We start from the raw sequence: 24,665 nt of genomic DNA on the forward strand, positions 1-24,665 counted from the left end.
TATGATAAAGGTCATCAGGCATTTAGTTAATAAAAAGATCATGTTGTTTCTCTGAATTTTGTCACATTTGTGGTCTTGTCAGCTTTAAAAATTTTGTAATTGGTGGAATTTCTTTTTTTCTTTAATACTCACTTTTGTCCCTTATAAATAATATGTACAGCGTTGTGTTCTTCTTCATAATTCTGGAGATGGTATGCATGCCACACCCCACAAAACCTGAGTCACTGTGTTCCTTTGTGCTGCTGTCCCATTGTCTGCCTCCAGCAAGGTTCAGGGTCTCTTCTAACAGTGTCCCTGGTTCCCTCACCTATCCCTGAGGAGTCAGCAGTTAATGACATGATCAGCCTGCCTCCAGTTCCATATAGTTGGTATGGAAAACAGAGCCTAAGTGCCCAACACATGAGGTTTTGACTGGTGATTTGGGCGTAGGGCTGGCCCTTGGTACCTCTGTGACATATGCAAGAACTAAATACACCAAACTTCCTTTCGGGGACTCCCAGCTCTGCTACTAGACGTATGACCTTAAAAAATGAACTCGACTCTCCTGAGCTTCAATGTCCTTATGCACATGACAGACTAATACATACCTACTGTGAGGGCCAAGGTAGTTGATATACATAAAGCACATGCTGTATTATAAGGGGCTCTTCGGATATAGAATCTGATTACTCTCCCTCTTCTCCATCGCTGCCAAGGAGCCAAGGACTCACTGCTGTTCACCCGTCTTTATTTTGGAGAGGTGTCCATACCTTGAACAGGCAAACAGCATGGTGCCACTTCAGAATGCTATTATCACATGTGTGTCTGGCATTTCTTAAGCAGGGAAGCTGAGTGTAGCGAGTGAAGGGCTGGGAAAGGATGACCACTGGTGGCAAGAAGCTCCTCTTGCCACGAACTTGCATATCCCATTGAACCAAATGGAAAGCGTCCAGGCACCCATAGGCCACTTCCTTCCTAGGCTGTGCAGGAAGCAGGGCAGCCTTGTGGTATCGTGCTCATGTATATTATAGGGGTATCAAGCCTCCACCGCTTCTGGTCACATACAGCATGTTTCATGAAGGGACTCTTGGGAATGTTAGTTTCACATCCATCCCATTCCCGGTGATTTGTATGCATCCTATGGATGGGCATCCTCCGAAACTGTGTGACTGCCCCTCCTTTTAATCCAGCCCTGGCCATAAAGATCATTTGGGCTTACTCGGGTATTTTACCAAAGTGATTGAGGACTTTTCCTTAACTAAGCCTGAGATGATCACTGCCATTCATCCTCTTTCAGGGCTTACAACCTGTGAGTGGTTTTCTACTTGTCTTGGGGTGAAATCCAAAACCAAAATCTTAACATGACCTCCAAGGCCCTGCATGATCTCACCAATACCTACCTCTCCAGCTTCCTCTTGCCCACAGCTCTGCTTACGCACCAAGCCATTCCCAACCCCAACCCCCACTGCACATAGGCAGGTCTCCGTGCCCAACGTGTATCTGACTCCCTGTCACCAAGCCATCTCCGACTCACCCTCCAGACATCAATCAGCTCAAACGTCACTTTCTTGGGGATGTCTGCGCTGGTGACACCCCCCTTCCAGATTTGGTTAGTGTCCCCCATTCTAGCCCACTACAGGTTGCTAGTGTTTTTGACTACAGAACCCTTCCTCGCATATGGTTCTCAGCTCCCTGTGACTCATAGTCCCCATCACCATTGCTATTAAGTAATTACTCAAGTATTTGATTAATCTCTCTGATGAATTATAAACTCGGTGAGAGTAGGCATCATCTCTGTTGTGTCTATTTCCATTTAGCACACAGTAAATACCGCCTAATAAATATTTACTGAACATTATTTATTCAACGGCACAGATAGATTCTTTACATTTTCATGTCCATGACTTATACAGAATATGCACTGTAGTGGAGAAAAGTGCTATCTAGCGGGTTTTGTTGCTTTATTTTTTAAGGCTTTAGGCATTAAATGTCATTATCTAGTATTTTGCAATGTTCTTTGTAGTACTTTAGCCCTAATGTTCTTTATTTGGTGATGCTACCGCATCGTACATGTGGAATACATCCTGGATGTACCATGAGGCTCCCAAGACACTCACAATCTTTTCAGTTTCCTTTTCTGCTATGATAAATCTGAAGGAAAGAGTCTCTCCAAAAGAAGAGTGGAACTTTTCACAATCTTGTGCCAAGTAAACACTCTCAGATTACAAAGCAAAAGAGGTTGCAAAATACTTGAAAAGATGCAGTTTATGGAGCAGAAGTTGTACAGATGTCATGGAAGGTCTAGTGAAAAACCACAGATGATTGCACCATGAATTTAACTCCTTTCGAGACAGCAAAACCACTTCACGTGGGACAGACGCTCATGAGGACGTTGGGAGCCCAGGGCCCTGCTTTCTAGAGGAGGAAACCCAGTGGGTCTCTAACCACGGCAGAGGGGCCCTCATTGGACCAGTCAAGGACCGCACATGCCCTGTGCCAGCCCTCGCGTGCAGGCTTGTGTGGTCAACTCTGCCCACGCTGCTAATTCTTCCGTCCATCAGCCTGAGTGAATCCTGGCCATCCGTATGCCTCTTGGCCCCTCACAAGCATACGCCTCCTTGTCTCAATCTCCACACTCTTTCCACATTTAAAGACGTTTCTCAAAGTCTCATCGCAAGCTGAAAAACGATGCCTGGTTAAGAGCAGCAGAGGTGAGACTTACATCAACACCCGGCCTCTCAGGACCCGCTTCCTGTGCCTCTCAAACCGGCAGAACACTACATGCGTTGCCCTCCTCCCCATGATGCTGTGGGCATCCCTTGAGATGACAGCTGTGTAAGTGAACCAAAATGCATCGATCGGTACACAAATAGAAGGGCTTCTTGTAACTCACCCCCTGAAGAATTTCCTTCCACTCCGCAGGGGTCATCAAACTTGGAATACTGGTATAAATTCTGTAGTGGGAGCACAGTGCTCCACATGGCTAGTCTAAGTCTTTTCATGGATGGACAGGTTTTATCATAAATCACCCTCAGTGGTAACATAGCATTCCAACTGGCCATATAGCCCTTCATTGGAGCAAGAGCAGCATAGCATTTTAGTAAATGATTAAAAAAAAAGATCTTTCTTCTTCTCTGTGCCTGTCCATCTTTGTCCCTCTCTTCCTTCTCCTCCTTTCTTGAAAGATTATTTCTGTTTTTTGACAAATGAGTATTTTTTTCCATCAAAAGCAACTCATGAGCCCTTCAAATTAGTCCATAAATACAGAACTCAAAGGTATAAAAAAGATTAAAAAAAATAACCTGTAATAGAATACAAATCAATGATTGCCAGGAGCTGGGTGAGGGACGGGGTTGTCTACAAAAGGGAATGAGGAAATTATGAGGAGTTATGGGATTTTTCTATATTTTATAGAGCTGCACACTAAAAAGGGTGAATTTTACTATAAACATCAATTTTTTTTTTTAATGGAACAAAAAACACCTATAATGTCACTAACCAATGCCAAGTGCGATCAACACTTTGACATACTTTTGACTGGTCTTTTTAGTGTGTGGCTGTGTGGTGGGTTTTGTTTTTGTTTTCATTTTGGTTTGGTTTGTTTTATTTAAAGAGAGAGAGAGAGAGCACATGAGGAGTGGGGAGAGGGACAGAATGGGAGAGAGAGAGAGAGACAGAGAGAGAGAGAATCTTAAGCAGGCTTCATGCTCAGTGCAGAGCCTGATGCAGAGCTCGATCCCACAACCCTGTGATCATGACCAGAGCCAAAACCAAGAGTCTGAGGCTCAACTAAGAGTGCCACCCTGGTGCCCCTGTGGTGGTGTTTTAAGATTTAATTGTGATAATGCAGTACACACATATACATATATGTGTACACAGAATGATTGACAGAATAAACTTTAAAATATAAAATAGTTAATTCATGCCACTTGTATAAAATGCAAAAGTACAAAAACATAGACTATGAAAAGTCCCCTCTTACCCCTTTCTTTAGTTCCCAGAGGGAAAAGGAGAGAGAGAATCCTGCACTGAGAGTGAGGAGCCTGATGCTGGGCTTGATCTCACGAACTGTGAGCCCAAATCAAGAGTCAGACACTTAACCGACTGAGCCACTCAGGCTCAGGGTATAAATGAAACTTTATACCCATTAAACAATAACTTCTCATTCTTTCTCCCCCTCAACCCCTGGCAACCTCCATTCTACGTTCTGTCTCTATGATTCTTGACTACTGTGAGTATCTCATGTAAGTGGAATCATACAGTTTTTGTCTTTCTGTGACATTTTACTTTATAAAATGTCCTTAAAGTTTATCCATGTTGTAACATGTGTCGGGATTTCTTTCCTTTTTAAGGCTAAATAATATTCCATTGTATATATGTGCCAAATTTCGCATATTTGTTTCTAATGTTTTATATCTTTCCTGAGATAATCTATGCGTTTGCAAGATAAAATACACATATATTTCTTTTCTAATGCTAACATTAAGACACCAAATCCCTTCTTCTGCATCTTGTTTTTTGGTTTTTATTTTATTTATTTATTTTTATTTTTTTTAACTTAACAAAACATCTTAGAGATTTTTCCAAGCCATACATAACATAGTCTTTCATTGTTTTTAGTGCTCCACAGCATTTCCATATTTGGATATACTGTAATGTCCCGTATGGTACTGGTAGCCCTCTGGACTGTTTTCACTCTGGCTATTGCAAGCAATACTACAATGGAGATCTTTGTACCTGTGACTTTCCTTCACTGTGAATTAGTATATTTATGGAAGAAATTCTCAGCCTTGGGATGGCGAGGTCTACCTCTGCGTTTTACATTTTGATAGATAAGGTTAGATTGCCCCCTTTAAAGTTGTACCAACTTTTCCTCCATGAGCGTGCCCTTCCTGTGTTGCCGATTATCAAACTTCCCATGTTTGACCAACTGATAAGTGGCAAACGGCATCTTGCAGCCATTTCAATTTGTATTCCTCTTACTGTGACGAATTTTGACCTTCTTTCCACATGTTGAAGAGACAAATGTGTTTTCTTTCCTTTGCACTGCCTGTTCAGATCCTTGGTTCATTTTCTATTTGATAGATAGCCTCTTTCCTATTGATTAGAGTGAGTTTTCAGAGAGATTGGGAGTATTAGCCGATTTGGTGATGATACATCTCATACACTTTCTTTTGCTTGCCGCTTGCCTCTTGTCTTCATTTGGATTTTTTTGACTTGCATCATTTATTTAATATTTATGCTTATATTTGTCACATATGGCCTTTTCCATTCCAATATTATTTAGGGAAAAAAAAACTCTGAAATAATGAATTCTTGTACTTTTGTGGGTTTTTTTTATTCTGATACTGGACCCGTCTGGAATTTATTTAGGTATAAGAATTAGGTGGATTTTCAGTGTTTTATTCGTTCAGCTCATGAGTCAGCAAACTTTTCTGTAAATGGCAGAGTAGAAAATCTTTTGGCCTTCCTAGGCAATAGTCTTGAGGTTTGCTACTTAGCATTGCCATTACAGTGAAAAAGCAGCCACATGGGTGTGGCTAGGTTCCAATAAAGCTTGTGTACAACAGGGAGCTGGCAGGATTTGGTCCTCGGGCTCTAGTTTGCTTACCCCTGGTGTAGAAGCTACTTAATTCCTTCAATAGCATTTATTAAATGAATCCTTTGTTCCCACTGATATGCCATGGCACATTTATCATATACCATATTCTTTTTCATAGGTAGGTCTTTTATAAAACTCTCCATGTGATTCCATTGTTGTTTCTGGTTATGTTTGTACCACACTGTTTTAGTTACTATAGCTTTATACATTTTTTTTAACATCGGAGAGGGCCAGCTTCTCCTCAAAACTCTGATTTTTCAGGATTATATGCATTTGACTCTTACTGAATAGATTAGAGTGTCAGAATACAGTTATGGTCCTAGGAGACATTTTTTTTTGAAAACATTTAGAAATACTTCCAGGGGGAAAAATGGAAATGTTTAATTATATTAGTTCAGAGTCATTTTTACAGGTTACCTTAATGACTTCAGAGGAGTGAAGAGAGACTGGACTTAATATCCCCCGTGTTAAAAGCACCTCTATTCACTTTTTCAGCTACTAATTTAGGGGGTTAGAGAGGATTTGCTGCAAAGTACTTCCCCACTCTGAGGTGCCAATTTTGTATTTCCTGAATACTACTTCCTGTCATTCTTCCTGCCTCAGTAGATGCTAAATCAAGGCTTGTTTCCTGCCATATGACAGGTTTCATTCACCACCCTTCCACTTCCATCAAAACATAATTTTAGCTATAAAAATAGAACAGACTTACTTTAGAAAATCTAAAACTGTAGGAGTGCCTGGGTGGCTCAGTCGGTTAAGTGTCCGACTTCAGCTCAGGTCATGATCTTGCAATTCGTGGGTTCAAGCCCCATGTCAGGCTGTGTGTGGACAGCTCAAGCCTGGAGCCTGCTTTGGATTCTGTGTCTCCCTTTCTCTCTGACGCTCCTCTCTCTCTCTCTCTCTGTCTCTGTCTCTCAAAAATAAATAAGCATCAAAAATAAAAATAAGAAAATCTGAAAACTGTAGAAAGGTACGGAAGATACTAAAATCACTTCACACTGCACCCAGAGATAACCGGTGTTAAGGTGTTTGTGTATTTTAGTCTCTTCTATATATACTTGTAACATGTGTATGTGAGATCCATATGCAAACAAAGCCCAGTAAACTCTTCTGTCCTTTTTCCATTGGTTACTCTGTCATGTCATATGCTATTTTTGACAGACTGGCAGTGTTCCCCAAAAGAAATTGATCAAGTTCTTCCTCCTTAAAAAGTGCAGTTAGAATTTCCATTGACGTGGGGCCATGCCCTCACCACCAGTTTCTTCAGGCTTTGGTTTTGGTTTTTCTTTTTGAGAATGATGTTCTCTCTCTCTCTTTTTCCCTTGCCATGAGGAGACTTTCTCCCTCCATTCATTGTGAGGTGTGGGGGAGGCAGAACCCGGATGAGAAAGAAAGCTTCTGGCCAGCACTCAAGGTCTCAAATTTTTTACCATGTTTGCCCCATGGCATATCTGTCGGCATCTTCCTGTGCTTTTGCCAAAATTTATAAAGAACAATCCTACTTTAGAAAGGCACTGTGATACTGTTGTCTGAGGATAGGTACTTAAAGGAAGAAGATACTCGCTTGGAAGCCAGTCAAGGGGCTGAGTTGCTGAGGTGCTGTGCTATGTCTTGACTCTCTCCCTAGTATGCTAAGGGGCCTTGAGGGCATCTTGAGAGAGAAGTGCTCACATCTGCCCTTTTTGGAAGGAAGATGATGTGAGATCTAATTTATTAAAGCCACAGGTTGTCTGCATATTTTCAAATTTCAAGATAACTCTTTATTTAACAAATGCCGATTCAGTGGCACTGTTAATTAAAATGCGTCCCCCTCTACTTTCTTTCCCAGTGGAATTTCAGATTTCCCCATAGAAGTGGTTTTCTGGCATTAAAATAATACAAGTTTGTGTTTGCAACATATCGGAATACGACAATGAAAAAGTATTGCACGTTTTAAAACTCAGGAAAGAAGTAAAGATTACAAAGATGCACTTTAACAGACAGACCTGAAGGGCTCTGACCCCAGAGCAGGGGACAAATGACAGAAGCATAGACACAGAGAGTAGGGAGCAAGAGGTAAAATGACATGAAAGATGAGAGAGATTGAAAAGTTCTCGTTCAGAGAAAAGAAGAAAAAAGGACCATGGATCAGGGAAGGGGAGAAAGACCGACGTGGCTTGGCAGACAATGGATAAAAGTGTCAGCTTGCTCTGGTGAATGGGAATATTTTTTAGTCATTTTTGTTTATGTCAGTATGATCTCGTTTCTTTTCCTAAGTGAGCTCCTAAGTGAGCTTGAAAGTCAAGGGAGGTATAGAAGAGAAAGCCAAAGATTAGGTGAAAACATTTTTAGGAGAAGTTCAGAGCAGACTAATACACATTTAAAACACATATTCTACACAAATAATGACACACATTTGAGAATGGGAAAAAAATTAAGTAGCAGGTAATATATCCAAACATTATTGGTAGCAAATGGAGTGATACGAGAGCAGGTGGTATTTTGCAGGGCTGAGAACATGATGTTTATCTTTAATAATTTGAATGACTGCCTTACAAAAGGATTAAAAAAGGAAGATCTAAGAGCCATGAAGTGTTCTACTTACATTTTTGTTCAACGTAAGTAAATATTATCAGTGTGTTATTGCATACCATCATTACCTAAAATAATAAACACTGCCAACAATGACATGGAATGTTTTGTGGAGTAGTGAGATTCCTCATATTCAAACTGGCCAAGCAAACGTTGGATGGACATCAGGCAGAGATGCCATAATGAGGCTTCCAATGCCAGCATTCTATGACTGAGTGGTCTTCAGACACTCAGTTTTACGTGACAAGGAATTCTTCCCCTACTAGGATCATTTTTAAAAGAAGGGCTCAGCAGGGCTGCCTGGGTGGCTCAGTTGGTTAAGCGTCCGACTTTGGCTTGGGTCATGATCTTATGGTTCATGAGTTTAAGCCCCACATCAGGCTCTATGCGGACAGCTTGGAGCCTGAGGCCTACTTCGGATTCTGTGTCTCCTTCTCTCTCTGCCCTCCCTCACTCAGGCTCTGTCTCTGTCTCAAAAATAAACATTTTTTAAAAATTAAAAATAATTAAATGTAGGGGAACTAGAGCTCACCATTCTCATCCTCATTTACATGTGAATTTGGAGAGAATGCAAATTCTTTCCACTTTCACCTCCTAGTGGAACAGCACGACAGACTGCCTCATGGCCATGTGGATTATCTGCCGCCAGAACTGAAGTTTCAGTCGCTCAAATCCTGGTGTCATTTGCATCGTTTCTACTGGGAAAGGTCAGGTGTCAGCAGGGACCAGAAGCAAAAAAAAAAAAAAAAAAAAGCCTGTCCCCTGGAACCACAAGTGTAGAGAGGAGGAGGAGGCCAGTGACAGCCGTCTCTGTGCTGGATCATTTTCAGGGGTAGCAGACCACTACATCCTGAGGCTTTTTTTTTTTCAAGAAGGAAGCTGAAGGACAAACATCTGAAGGAGAAATTAATCTCTGTGAGTAGGTGACAAGCAGCGATAAGCCCTCAGGGTACATGTCAGGGTAGCACAGATGTTAGGGTAAAAACTATCACTTGATTCAAAGAAAGTGGGGAGAAGGGCAGAGGAGGGGGGCAGAAGGCAAAGAAAAACAAAACAACAAAAATCAAAATCATCTTTGCTAGGCAGCTGATTTTTTTTTTTTAAAGGCCATATATCCTTCAAAAGAGCAAAGCGTTAAAATGCACCCATATGGCAATGACATGGTGAAACGGGTATTTTCACCTCTTGATTTTGACAGTGTAAATTTGCTTGGCCCATTGGAAGGGCAATTTGGCAACAAGATAGGAGAGCCATAAAACATGCACATCCATTTATCCAGTGACCCAGCTCTTAGAGATGCATCTGAAGGAAATAACTCAAAATATATTTTTTAAAAGTTATGTGGCCAATGTGTCTATTTCAGCACATCTACAGGGGAGAAGAATAAGAGCCAAATGGCTGACATGGAGATAATATTAAATAATTCAATGTATGCTAATTTAATGGGATGCAACACTGAAAATTACAGTATTTTAGAAAAGCATGGAAAATGCTTCTAAGACAAAGGATCTGTAATTAAATCACTTCTGTGTCTTCAAATATGTAATTATTATAACTGCATGTAGACAAGAATAAAAAACCTTCGAAGAAAAATATGTTTGATATTGTGAGATTATGTGTAACATTTTCCTCTCATTTTAAAGTTCTGTTATTGTTGCTGTAATATGAACAGTTTGGTGAGGGTTTTTTTGCTGTTGTTTTTGTTTTTGTTTTTTTTAAATAAAGTAAAGCCAAAGACTGAAGAGAAGGCCAGAACTTCACAAGTCGGGGATCAACCAGTCTGAGCCTCTCATTTTATGGATGACAAGTTGAGTATAAACCTTATACAGAATAGAATAGGCTCATTTCACTGGAAACAGTAAGAAATACTCATTTTCCCAAGTGCCTATTACAAGTCCTGTCACTTTCCAGGGGCTGGCAGTAAACAGCTTAAAAAAAAAGAAAAAAAAGAAGAAGACCGGATACTGTGATCTGAGCCTTTGCTCTCAAATCCCTCAGCTTGCTTGCTCTCAACTGCTCCTTCTCACAAAACAATGTTACTCTACATTAACATCACACAATGAATAGAGAGTATCAACATGGAGCCTCCAGGAGAGGAAGGAGAGAAAATATTTTCAGGAGATCCAAGAGTTTCAGAATTCCCCTTCTCTAGTACCTCTCTCTGTTGTATTAGGTATGTAGGTTATGCAAAGAACATGGCAACAATTTAGGTCCTAGCTGTTGTTTGAGGAATGGCAAATAAATGACCAAAATCCTTTGGAAAACATAATAAAGCCGAATAAAATGAATGATTCCCCACTTCTGCTTCCTAACAGCCCACCCAGAGGGTCTTCTTTATACTTAGTAATTTTCCTCGAATTTCACTGTCCTTGTAAGAAAATAACCCTAGTGAGAGAATGGATACGGTTCTTGGGGGATAGAAATGACGTGTGTCCTATGGCTGACATATTGTTTGATCATAGGCCCTCAGGCAAAGCTAGTAAGTGACTAGATGGGGCTATGTAATGGAGGGGAAGTGGAGAACAGGATGTCTTCGGGAGGATTAAGCACCCCCAGATCTTCAGGGAGACTGGAGCCTGGATCTCAACAGCAGAACCCTTGTTGTGAGGCAGGGTTGGAATGAGAGTTTTTGCCTCCGCCCAGGGATGCCATCAGAATTTTCAGATCCCGGAGCACCTGGGTGGCTCAGTCGGTTGAGCAAACCACTCCTGATCTTGGCTCAGTTCATGATCTCACAGTTCATGGGTTTGAGCCCCACATCAGGCTCTACAGTGATGGTGCCACACCTGCTTAGGATTCTGTCTCTCCTTCTCTCTGCCCGTCTACCACTTGTGCTCTCACTGTGTCTCTCAAAATAAATAAACGTTAAAAAAAAGAAGAAGGATTGTCAGACACATACTCCCCTGTGTTCCAAAGCAAATTCAAGAGACAGGCCTGGAGTTAGGAGGAAGGATGGAAAGACAGGTATCTCTGGTCCTGCATCATTTTTCCAAAATCTGTTCTTGAAAAACTGTAGTTGATTATTTGATAATAGTACTCTTTTTTTTTTAATGTAGTTGTTATGAAAGTTATCTGGAAATCGATGTCTGTTTCAGTTAAGATTAGGAGAAAAGGTGTCACCCGTGCCCAGCCAGAGTTCTGAAGGTGGAAACACTAGGTCGGGGTAAGCCAGTGATGAGAGGAGTCTCCTGGGAAGGTCAGACCTTCAGCCGCAGGGTCAGGTGACTCCATCAACTGCCTCTGAACTCCCTCGCCTAGAAATCTTGTCTCAGGGAATTCTTCAATTGCGGTTCATAAAGAAAACACTTGCCTATATTTTATTTTCTCCTTACATGTTTGTCTTCTTCTGTTAGGAAGTGTTTATACTCTATCAAGGAAGAGCTTCGTCTTTCCTTGTGACGAAGTCTCTACCACAAGCATGAGGCCATCACAGCCTGGTCCTGTTCAACAGCAACCCCGTCAGTCCTTAAGGCAAACATTTACTTACTCTTCCCTTCCCTTTTTAACACACCTGCCACCTTACTCTGAGCTTTATTCTTCTCTTTATTTTCAAGAATAAGGTACTTCTGCTTTCAAATTAGTATCTTAATATTCAGCAAACTAACGTAAGAAATTATTTGGTGAGACAAACACAATGGTTTGTTGAAATTCTTTCCTTTATTTCTCATTACAAGGACATTTAAAAGCTTCCAAGAACAAATCAACTAATAAAGCCATAAAATAAAATAGAAAACTAAAATTAGAGGTAAAACGGATCCAAGCTGGAAGATCAATGTAATTAATTTCTGGTGTGGGCTTCATGTTTTCCTACAAGCTACTTAGTACTCAGAGCAAAAAGGAAAACAAATTATATTTCACTAGCTCTTTTCACAGATGGCTCTGGCTGTGGTCTTTTGTCTACCCTGCATGTTTTCTCATGCTCTTCTTCTGTTAACAGTGCTGTTTTTCCTTTGGAGAGCTTCTTTTCCACCCTCTGCCTGGGGCTGCCAATCATCATTCCCCATCACCTTCCTTTTTGTGTAGTACCCCACCACCTTGACACTGTGATTATCCAGAGGTGGGATTCTGACCACTGAGAGCCAGCATCAATGAGAATCTTCCCAGGGGGTGATACACGGACTTCGGGGGGCGGGGGTTATTTCCCACCGAAGATGCTGAGCTGGAAAAATATGAATGGGGAGCAGCTGTTGGCCATCTTCCTTGCCCTGAGGAGCAGGCCTGTCTCCAGTGGCAGGAAATGAAAGTAAACACAGAAGACAGGTCAATGAAGAGAGAGCAAGTCCTGTGTGCTGAGTCCTGGCTCCTGTCCCTGTACCCTGAAGCCTGGTTTCTGCAGCTCTTAGATTCTCTCCATGACCCAAGGGTCCTTCCCAGCAATGAGAGTGAGTAAATTTCCTTCTTTGATTAGTAAGTCTGAGTAGGGCTCTGCCACTTAAAGCAGAAAAAAAGAATCCTAAAGAACACATCTTTCATTATTGGGAAGGAATCAGAATATCAGTTGATCAAGGAGCCCATTTTATTTCCTAAAATTAATTTTGAAAGAATAGTCTCGTATAGAACTTAATAGCACATATTGAGTGATGTAATGGACACTGCCCTTAACCACACTTTTACAGTAAATGCAGAAGTGAATTTCATGTGATTGTTTCTAGTTTAAACCTTGAATAAAAGCCAAGGGCATAACATTAAAGCAAAATCGAGTTAAAGCAATTCTGCAAAGATTTGCCCAGCGTACAGGGCGTATGCAATGTTCTACAGTTCCAGTGTCACCCAGGGTTAGAGCTTCAAGAGGACACTTTATGGCATCTTTTTAATTCAAAGTGTTTTGAATTCATTATTGAAGTATAGTTGACATTACAGTGTTATGTTAATTTCAGGTGTACAACATAGTGATTGGACAATTCTATTAATTACTTAATGGTCACCTGGATAAGTGTCGTCACCATCTTTCACCATAAGACATTATTCCACTATTATTGAATATATTCCCTATGCTGTGCTTCTCATTTCTGTGACCTATTGATTTCATAACTACTACTTTGTACCATTTTACCCCTTTTACATACATTGCCCATCTCCTCACTCTCCTCCCCTCTGGCAACTATCACTTGTTCTCCTTTTTCAGTCTTTTTTTTTTTTTTTTTTTGGCTTGCTCATTTGTTTTGTTTTTTTAGATTCCCCATATAATTTTGATGTCTTCTCCGTGTCCACCCTTTTCCCCTCATTTATCCAAACTGCTAATAAGGGCTGAATAACAAATATGTTAAGATTCTACTCTCCATCAAGAACTGGTGTTTTCTGTTACTGAGTGAGAAATGTTCTATGTGCTTTGGAGACTGGGTGACAATTAAGGAACGTAAATAGTTAAGATACTTTTACCTGAGTGTAAGACCTTTTTGCCTCTGCACAGAAGTGATCCTTATGGCCCTTAGGGATACCTATAAAATATCTAGATTTTTTTTTCAGGAATCAGCTTTAGATTTGTAATTGCACTAAAGCAAATCATCAATTAGATCCACAGTGCTTTAAAGCAAGATGGTTTGACTTGGAATTTTTTCCAAGTAGGAATTTGTAGTCACCTCCTGTAAGTATGGAAAAGCCACAGAGGAACTTGACTTCCCAGTATGCTCCCCAGCGTGAAATAGCTTTAAAATGTTCGTTTCCCATCTTCCCTCCTCCCCACCTCCACCCAATATCTAAAGCAATATACTTACCAAAATAGTATCATTAGAGAGTCTGCCTAGAAATATTAGTTAATCATGGCTAATACCAAGGCACTCTTTCAGAGAAAAATACAAACTAATCTTCTCTTGAAGTTACCTCTAAACTGTGTCTGATTTTGGTCACTGCTGCACTTCCCATTGTCATAATATATAGAACCAAATTTAGAGGCTTGCTGAACTAGTGCGTGAATTAATTACTCAAGTAATAGAATCAAATTTGTATTTTAAAATGAACACTCCAAATAAGTTCTGGAATTGGAATTGGAATAGGCTCTGGAACTTGAGTTGGAGGTAGAGGTCCAGATTAAAGGCCATTATACTGGGGTGATTGGGTGGCTTAGCTGGATAAGCATCTGACTGTTGTTTTCAGCTCAGGTCACGATTTCACGGTTTGTGGGTTCGAGCCCCGTGTCAGGCTGTATGCTGACAGCTCAGAGCCTGGAGCCTGCTTCAGATTCTGTGTCTCCCTCTCTCTCTTTGCCCCTTCCCTGCTCGTGCTCTGTCTCTCTCTCTCTGAAAAAAAAATTATTAAAATATTTATTAAAATATTTATTTAAATAAATAAAGCTCACATGAAAAAGAAGCAAACCATATCTCTGTTTCATACGATGTGAGAATATTTTCACATGCAGGAAATTTTTCCTGTTTACCCCAATTCTTGAAGGCGTGTTTAAATACAGATTTTGATGAGTTTCAATAGTTGAGAACATATCATTACTCCTTTATAATTTAGCATATGGCCATCTGTCATCTACTGGGTCAAAAAGCCAACCAAAAATAAATAAAATATCCAACATTTTTTGTGTGTGTGGTAGTCATGTCATTTTACATATATATATATATATATTTTTTTTTTTTAATTTTAATTCAAGTTAGTTAACAGACAGTGTAGTGTTGGTGCAGGAGTAGAATTTAGTGATTCATCACTTACATACGACACCTAGTGTTCATCCCAACAAGTGCCCTCCTTAATGCCCACCACCCATTTAGCTCATCCCCCACGGGACACCACCAGCAACCCTCAGTTTGTTCTCAGTGTTTAAGATATATAGTTATAGATATAGGTATAGATGATATAGATATAGATATAGATATAGATATAGATACAGATATAGATATAGATATCCAAACATTTTAAAGTTCTTGACGTATTTTTCTATAAAGGAAAAGAGACTATAAAATAATTAATCAATTGAAGGGTGGAAATGACTTAAAACCACTTGACTCTTCTGTAAGATACTACTCTGAGATATGCAGACCTGCACATGGTGAAAATCACAAACTGCTTTTCTATTAGGCCTTAGTCCATGTTTTCCTGGATAAACTTGTGTTATATTCATGAATTTGGTCTATTTTTCCTATCTCAATAGCAAGAGAATAAAATTACTTTCTGGTCACAGCTGGTAAATTGGTGGCACATTGGCATTTTGAAAGAATCAGTCAAAATAAATAAGAGATGTGCCAAAAAGACTACTGGAAAATCCCCCTACCAGGAACACTTATTTGCACATGATTGATTTATCAAATTTTGGTTCTGCATTTACTGAGCTCCTACTCGATGTCATTCATTGTGTCAGATCCTTTCATGCATAACACTCTGAATTAAATTCTCCCTGTAAGATTAACGTAGACCCATATCACTGTAAGATATCAATGGGCCTTTACAGATGAGGGAAATTCAGTCTATGGGAAGGAAAATGGTTTGCCCAGGATTGTGTGAGCATATTCCACTATCTCATATCCTAAAAAATCAAAACAAAACAAAACAAAACCACATCTGTCTTACTCCATTCAGGCTGCTATACAAAGCCATAGACTGTGTGGCTTATGAACAACAGAAATTTACTTTCAACAGTTCTGGAGGTTGGGAAATCCAAGGTCAGGATGCCCACAGATGTGGTGTCTGGTGACAGCCTACATCCTCATAGCTGGCACTTTCTTACTGTGTCCTCCCATGATACAAGGAGGTAGAGAGCTGTCCATGGTTTCTTTTATGAGGGTACTAACCTCATTCATGCGAACTCCACCCTCATCACCTAATCACCTCCCCAAGGTCCTACCTCCTAATACCATCACATCACATTGGACATTAGGCTCCAACTTATGAACTGGGGCGGAGGGGGCACAAACATTATAATCTTATAGCACCTCCCCTGATTCACTGCCACTCTCAGTGGCTCTGCTCCCTTTCATGGCCAAAATTTTTAAAAAGTTATTTGTCGTCACCTTCACTTCTTCACCCCAATCCATTCCTGGTATGCCTCCATTCTTACCTTTTCACTCTTATTTTCACATTGCCAAATGCAAACAGTCACTTCTCTGTTCTTGTTGTGCTGTGTGTCTGAGCAGTATTTAACATAGTTGACCATTTTCTCCTGCTTGAGATGCTTTCTTATTTTGCCATATCATCTCTTACTAGATCTTCTTTTGGAACCCTTTTACTAATTCTTCCTTCTCTGCCTGGTGGATAAATGTGGAGTGTTTCTAGAACTCTTTTTTCTACACATCTCTCTAGGTGACCCCTCCTGTCCCGCAGCTATGTATGTGACCTACATATCTATGACTCTCAACCTTGACCTCTTCCCTGAACTTCAGACTTGACTACCCAACTGCCATCTTGACACCCCTACTTACATATCCAAGAGATCTCTCAAATTTTACACTACAAAGTGGAGTCCTTGATTTCTGCCCTCCAATCCAGGTCACCTCTCCCAGTATCCTACTTCTGAGTAAACAGCACTACCAAGAACCTCAAACCAAAAATCTGGGAGTTATTTTTCTTTACTTCCTCACCACCATATTACGTTGACCAGTATTCCTGGTTGCCTCCATAATACCCCAAGTCTATTCATTTTTATCCACATTCTCTTTTATCACCCAAGTGAAAGTTACCATCATATCCTGCCTGGGTGTCAGAGTGGTCTTCTAACTCTAATCTCATTGGCCTCCTTCTATTTCTTGAATATAACAGGCAGTTCATTTCCAGTGTGGGACCTCTGCATTAACTCTCTACCTGGAATACTCTTCCCCTGATCCTTGCAAGGCTAGATCTTTCTTGTCATTCCATGCAAATATCTTCTACTCAGAAAAACAAAGCCCCTAATCTCAAGTAGCCCCTCATTCATCCTCTCTCTAGAGTGCTTGTCACCATCTGATTGTGTTTGTTGGTTTGGTTGTATGTTGGTTTATTGTCTGAAATATGAACGTTATGAGCGCAGCTATATATTTTTCCACTGGGACATTCTCAGCACTGAGACAAGGCCTGGCACCAAATAGTCCTCAATAAATATTTGATAGTGAATTAAACAATTTAGGTTATCTTTTAAAATAATTCTTGGCATTTAGTTACATACAGCTGTATCCAGGAGACTGGGAATCAATACTTGAGACCCAGACTAGCTTTCAAAATTATATTTAACCTCCAAATAAAAATTTCTAAGTTACCAATGATAAAACAAAATATCAAGATGGACATGTAAACAAATATTTACAATTATAATCAGCTATGGCTATATATATCCATAAATAACCAATAATAATCAAGAAAATGTTATAGATTTGGCCTTTCAAATTTTGACTCAGAGTTATACAAAATATGAATAAAGAACAATTTCTTTAACATTATTGAAATGCACTTTATAATTAAAAATTGGTATAGTAATGATTTAAAGCCCAGAGTAAATAGAACCAATGCACTTGAACTTATTTGACAAAATATACACACCTAAACATGAAAGTGTTCTAAAAGTGAAAAAACCCAGAGAAGGTTCAAACTCTTTTTTTAATTATTTTTAATGTTTATTTATTTATGAGAGAGAGAGAGACAAAGCATGAGCTGGGGAGAGGCAGAGAGAGAGAGAGGGAAATACAGAATCCGAAGCAGGCTCCAGGCTCCAAGCTGTGAGCACAGAGCCTGATGCGGGGCTTGAACCCATGAACCAAGAGGTCATTTTTCATGACCTGAGCCGAAGTCAGACACTTAACCAACTGAGCCACCTAGGCGCCCCAGAGAAGGTTCAAACTCTTATGCAGTGTTTTCACTTTTAGATTATGAATGGCATAGATGGGATGATAACAATTATAATAACTGTAAACTAACTATATGTTCCTATAATTCTTAAGATACCATTCTAGAAGGTTTACATGAATTACCAATTTAATCTTCACACAGCCCTGTGAAGTACGTATTATCATTTCCATTATTACACATGAAAATGGAAGTTTCAAGGGGGCAGAGAGCTTGCCAAGGTAACAAAGGTAGTAGGTGGCAGACTGCTATTCTGCCAGAAGAAACAAATAGAACAGAAAGATGGGTCTGTTGAGGAGTAGATAATTATGATGGTTAACATTTTTATAATAGTTTACAATTCATTTTTCCTAGCTGTATAAATGATGCAACCTGTATAAAGCCAACATATGATTGTACTTATTTGGATACGAGTTGAGAAGACAGTGCCTTCCGTAGCAACAGAGCTTACATTTTGTCTAAAGAAACATCTTGAGCTGAAAAAGTGGATGTTCTGAAGAAACATGAGATACAATGCCAGAGTGATCCAATTGCCTGTCCTCTCACCAATCCACAGATGTCCCACTGCTAGGAGGGCCTGTCCGCTTGGGGGAAGTTTTACAAATCCACTTGGGTAAATGCAACTCAAGATTTTAACTGACTTATTTGTAATATTCATATTTACCATCTAAGTTTTTTATAGCAGACTACCAAGGAATAGACTTAGGTTGCAGGGTGCTCCCAGCCCGACCTGAAAACCTAGGTCTGTAAACCAACGGAACTCTCTTTACAATGGTAGGAGAAAGAACTCCGGGTTGTGAATTACATTGATTCATTCAACAAATACTCGTTGAATGTAAATGAGCAAAAGACAAACACCCTGTCCTCAGGAAGCTTATGTGGATGGAATGAAAGGGTTTATATATTTAAAAGAAAAAAAAAAATAAACTCAGAATGGGGGCAGGGACAAGGAATAGGTAAACAGGTTTTTTTTTTCTAGACTCATCACTGAAGGTAACCACCAGAGGGCTACCTAGCCATAGGTAGAAAGAAGTAATGTGACAAAAACTTGCTCTTACCTCTTCTTCTTCCCACCTGTGAATTTAGCACACTGAGATTTAGCATTATGAAGTATCCAAGTGGAGGCAGTCTTTATCATTTTTGTCTGAGCCATTATAAGGAAACAGTGGGCTTATCCTTTAAGACTGGAACTGAGACTACCTCTGGAGCCATAAATCAGAGTCAGATAGATAGATGTGACTGCCAGCTTTCTCTCTCTCTCTCTCTCTCTCTCTCTCTCTCTCTCTCTCTCTCTCTTTTCAGAGTTTTGCCAAGGAAAGCTGTCTGTTGTTCGTAAGATTATACTCAATGTTCTAAAACAAAAATTTCTCATTAAAAGAAAACCTGCAGTTGTTTCAAATGAGGTTTCTATCTTCATTGCCTACAGGCTGAACCAGATGTGATTTGTTTCTGTTTTTCAGTTAGCGGTGGTGAGTTTTTTATTGTTTGTTTGTTTTTGTGTTTCTAGTATGGATGGCTAGGACATGGGGCAGAGGGGGAGGGGGGGAGAAGATAGCTTCCAGATAAAGATGTGCATGACAGCACCCTATGATCTGACCCAAACTCATTGTTAAATATTCATCTAACATATCAGTGTCCTTTTCCATTTTATTCCAGTCATTCCCTTAGATAGAGCACATCCTTCAGTCAAATCATACTCCTTAATTTTCCCCAGACTTGCTGTGAGATGTCTCTGCTTCCCTGTCTTGTGTAAATGACAAAACTGTTCTTTAAGTTTAGCTTAAATGTTCCTTCCTGACTTCCTCCTCTTCTTGGGCTGATGAGTTGCGCCCTTTTTTTGTGACTTTTAAAGCCTTTATATACTACTACCTAATGGATAGTAAAGCCACAATAACAGAAGGTTTGAGCTGACAGGATCCTAGTGACTCATGATCGCCCAACTGGCTTCTTCCGCGGTTCTGAAAAACACTGAAACATATAGATGTCTAGGTCCCAGCTACAGATTCGGGAGGCCAAAGTAGAACCCAGGAATCTATATCTTACTAAAGTCCTTTCAGGTGATTGTCATACACAGATAAGGAAACCGCCGTGCTGGTGTAAATCTCTCATTTCATAAATGAAGAAGCATACGTTGAGTGATTTGTCCAAGGTGGCAGAGAGTCCATTACTAAGTCAGGAGTTAGACTCTGATCCTTTTCACTAAACCACATATGTTGCTTCAGGCACCATCTGGTGATGGACTGGTTTGTCACACAGTATCAGTCTACAGACTCAGCTGTGGTACATAGGGACAGTGAGGGGTAGAAAAGAGACATCTAGATTAGAAGTCAGCTATTTACCAACCAGGTGCCCTGCTTACTTTCCTCATTTAGAAAATTGAAATAAGGAGGCCCATTCTGTTTTAGCCCACAGTAGGAGATGTATATGAAGTGCATTGTAAACTGTAAGTGACGTCACAAGTACAAACAAGTAATGCCAATGACCAATAGTAAATACAATGAATGCACCAATAACAAAAGTGAAGGTTAGAAGTGATTCCTTAGCTCAGAGGTAAAAGAGACTACTAACCAGCTCATGGCTCAGGTGAAGCCTCACTGGTATCTGTCTCCTGGCGGGACCAATGCAAGGTTTGAAGTCTGGTCTGTAGCATTGCTATTTCAGTTTGTTCTGTTGACCAAGCTCTGGGATCCTGAGTAACATCTTTCTGTTGAAATGTCTGTGGTAATTTTGGGCTAGATTAAAGCAGGTACATTATTGACCTTTGATTCTCCTTTTCCCAAACTAGTCATTCAAATATGGTATCTTTTCGGGGTAAGAAAAAAAATTATAGTTGTCAATGTAAGAGGGTCACTGAGTCTCAAAATATAGGAAGACTATATGTGTGTGTGTGTGTGTATATATATATATATATATAGAGAGAGAGAGAGAGAGAGAGAGTTAATTATTTATTTTTGAGAGAGAGAGTGAGCGAGCACGAGCAGGGGAGCAGCACAGAGAGAGGGACAGAGGGTCTGAAGTGGGCTCTATGTGGACAGCAGAGAGCCCGATGCAGAGCTTAAATTCACGAACCATGAGACCATGTCTGAGCATAAGTCGGATGTTTAAACAACTGAGTCACCCACGCACCCCAACCTCCATCTTTTTCTGAGTTAGTTTACCTTGGGCTTGTTATAGACCTGGATTATTTTGTTCTGCCTACTTTTTAAATTGTGATGGGATGTGAAAGTTACCCAAGTAACCTAACGAGATTTCAATAGGCCCTAATCTCAGTAACGTTTTACACGCTGTCTTCTAGAGTGGGTAACCTGTGCACTTTTTACTCTCCTCCCTTGTAAGTAGGAGTTCATTGTTTCCAATTCTAGAAAGTTTCCAAACACATTCTCTCATTGAAGGAAAAACCATTTGGCTGCCTATCTAGAGCTCCCATCACCCTCTCTTTTTTGAGCAAGATAACAAGGAGCAAAACAAGAGTAAACAGCCTTGTTCTTGCCTTCAAGGAAAGCAGCCTCTCTGTTTACAAATGAAATCCTCTCGTTGACGCCAATCTTTTACACTGTGGTATTGTCAAATAGGAAAATAATAGAGCAAAATGTCACTAGGAACCACAAAACCTCATTGATTCGGATTACATGAGAAGCTTGAATCCTGTCTCCAAAATAACCTCCCCACTTTTGTTCTTTTCTTTTTCCTAGCGTCCAACACATTATTCTCCCTGTACTGGGAGAATACAATCTTCACAGGCCAGTGTTGCCACTGGAAGACAATTACATAAGAATCCTGTTTCTTTATTCCATTAGCTTTTTTATGCAAAAGGTCTTCACAGGCCAGTGTTGCCACTGGAAGACAATTACATAAGAATCCTGTTTCTTTATTCCATTAGCTTTTTTATGCAAAAGGGAAAAATAAATCAGTGAACTGAGCCAAGAGTTAGGAGACTTAGATTCTCCTTTCTCTGTTGCCTCATTTTCTACATTTGTAAAGAGATTAGGCCGAAATATTCTTAAACCTTCTCCATGCTCAACCATTTGATGATGTTAGGTATTGCTTGAAGTGGTTCTTTGGGGGTTCAATGAGAGATTCTCATTTCAGTCTTTTGTATCTAGTCAGCAAATATTTCTTGAGTACCTACTATGTGCCTGCCAGTGTTCTAGGCACTGTGGATACAACAATGGACAAAATGGACAAAAATCCCTGTCCTCATTTAGTTTACATTTGGTTTACAAATATTGTCTACTCAAACACTTAAAATGCGTTCTTCCAGTTTGGACCGAGACAAGACTTTTGCGGGGTTAGGAGAAATAGGGAAGAATGAAACAAATGTGATTGATGGCACGTTCCAATTTTGTATTTTCTTTTCCATCTTTCTTTACTTCCTTCTCTTAACCTAATCCTAGGACAACAAAATTTTACTTTTTGCTACCAGCAACTCGTTATGTCCTATGTAATTAAACTGTGCTGTGTGCAAAAGATTCAAGGCAAATCCAGACAGACGTAGCACCTGCCCTCAAGAGCTGGCAATTTAATTGTGGAAACAAAGCTCACATATAAAAGAAGAAATTGCTGATTCAAAATACTATCAACTGAGAGCCAGACAAGCAGCCCAGATAGTTATGTGCCCTCAGTTCCTAGAGACATAAGAGTAGATTGACTTCAGGAACACTTTTTAGTGCGCGTAGAGCTTGAATTTGAGTAATACAGGTAGTTTCTAGATTTAAAAAGAGAGTTATCACTAAATGTAATAAAAGATATGATCCACAATATAAGAGAAGGATATACCAAAACAGGTTTCTTTTTCTGCCAATAAGTACACAGTGCACAGCTTTATTGACAAGATTTATTGACTATTGTGATGTCCTCAATAAGAGCTTTGAAGTACGGAATGTGGGAAGAAGTTAATGGGAGAGATTGACCTGAGGGAGTTTACACTTTAAGCGTGATGATTGGGCTTCTAATGTATTATTAAATAATATCCAGCCGATCAAAAAGATGAGCATTTGAAAAGTTACATGCAATACCTGTATGGCTTGGAACTGGCCCAATCTGAGCTCAAAAGAGAAGCTCCTTGCATTACCAAGGTGGTGGTTGGATATACTCTGAGCTAGAGCAAAGCCTACATGCATGACCATGTCTGAATACCAGGAGTCCTTTTGGGAAACACCTCCTGGATTCAGTGATATTTACCCACTTGGCCTTTTCTGAAGAAGGCCTCTACAAGTTCTTAACCCTGAAAAAGTTCATGCCCCAACCCATGCCTTACTCCTGCAACAATTAAGTCGGTTTCCTTTTACCAATGCTTTCGGTGGTCACATGATGAAATAATGACATTTTTACAAAGGAAACAGAAAAGGGGTGGATGTCTTGGTTGACTTTGAAAAGTTCCCTGGAAGCTTTCTGAGTCTCAACACGTCTCCTCTCAGGTCTGTGTGAACTGAAATAAAAGTGGAGAGGGGGAGACTGAGGTCACCACTCATGCTGAAGCAGCAGCTGTTAGCCTTGGTGACAGCTCTTATTATTTGCATCCACATTGAGCAGGGATTAGAAAGCCACCTGTCTCCCCAAGCTTGTTGTGATTCAGTCCCTTGAGGGAGAAAAAGACCTCCAGATGAGGATTTTATTTTTTCCTATTGCTTATTTATTTATTTGAGAGAGAGAGAGAATCCCAAGCAAGTTCCACACTCTCAGTGCGGCTATGGAGATCGATCTCACTAACTGTGAAATCATTACCTGCGCTGAGATCAAGAATCAGATGCTTAACCAACTGAGCCACCCAGATGCCCCCAAGAGATGAAGATTTTAATGCCCAGCAGACCTGGGAGAAGAAAGGCATGACTAGCCAGTGAGCAATATGAAATGAAGTCCTTAATCAGAATTCTCGTTAGCCTCAGCCAGCAAGCACTACCTATACCAATGTTCCTTCAGATGTATTTGCCATGGTATCTTCAACCGTGTAAATTTGGCAACTCTTATCCCTTAGAGTAAGTTGCAGAACTTTCAAGGGGTGTGAACATTACCTATATAAGTGAATAGAGTATATTTGAAAAGGCTCTGTGTTGTCATAAGTAATTAGGTTATTAGACAAAAATCTGATCTAATCGCTTTCTTAGTATTGATTCAAATCCAAGAGAGAATGTGTCACTGATTATTACTAAGCGGTATTTATTTGTTAAATTAATTAGTTGTTTCAATTGAACTACAGCTGACACACGGTCTTATATTAGTTTCCAATAGACAACATAGTGATTCAGCTTCTCTATACATTATGCTGTGCTCCCCACAAGCATAGCTACCATCCGTTACTGTATAACGCTACGACAGTATCACTGACTATAGTCTCTATTCTGTGTCTTTCATCCCTAACTTATTTGCAAAACTTTGAATGTAGAGATTTTGAATCTGTCACATTCCTGTAGCCTATAATTATGTCTGAGCCTCCACAGGTGTCTAATAAGTGCTTGCTGAATTAATGAATGTGTCCACATCTTCCAAGCGGCTACAATGACATCAAGGAGGGATATGGTCATAGAGTTGGAGTCGTCTCCTTAGGCTCTGCTCCCTGACCTGGAGACAACCTGACTGGAAGAGGGTACATGTCTTACTTTTGAGGCTTTTCAGCTTCTCCGTTTGGCTGCTGATGGCAAGAATGTCTTTCTCCCACCAGCATGCTTCATTTCTCAGAGTACTATTTCGGTGTTACTGGTTTTCTTTCTCACGATTCTATTTTCTGCCTTTTCTCCTAAGGACCTTTAGGTGAAAAATTAGTAAT

Source organism: Acinonyx jubatus, chromosome B1, assembly GCF_027475565.1.
Source record: "Acinonyx jubatus isolate Ajub_Pintada_27869175 chromosome B1, VMU_Ajub_asm_v1.0, whole genome shotgun sequence".
Classification (NCBI taxonomy): Eukaryota; Metazoa; Chordata; class Mammalia; order Carnivora; family Felidae; genus Acinonyx; species Acinonyx jubatus.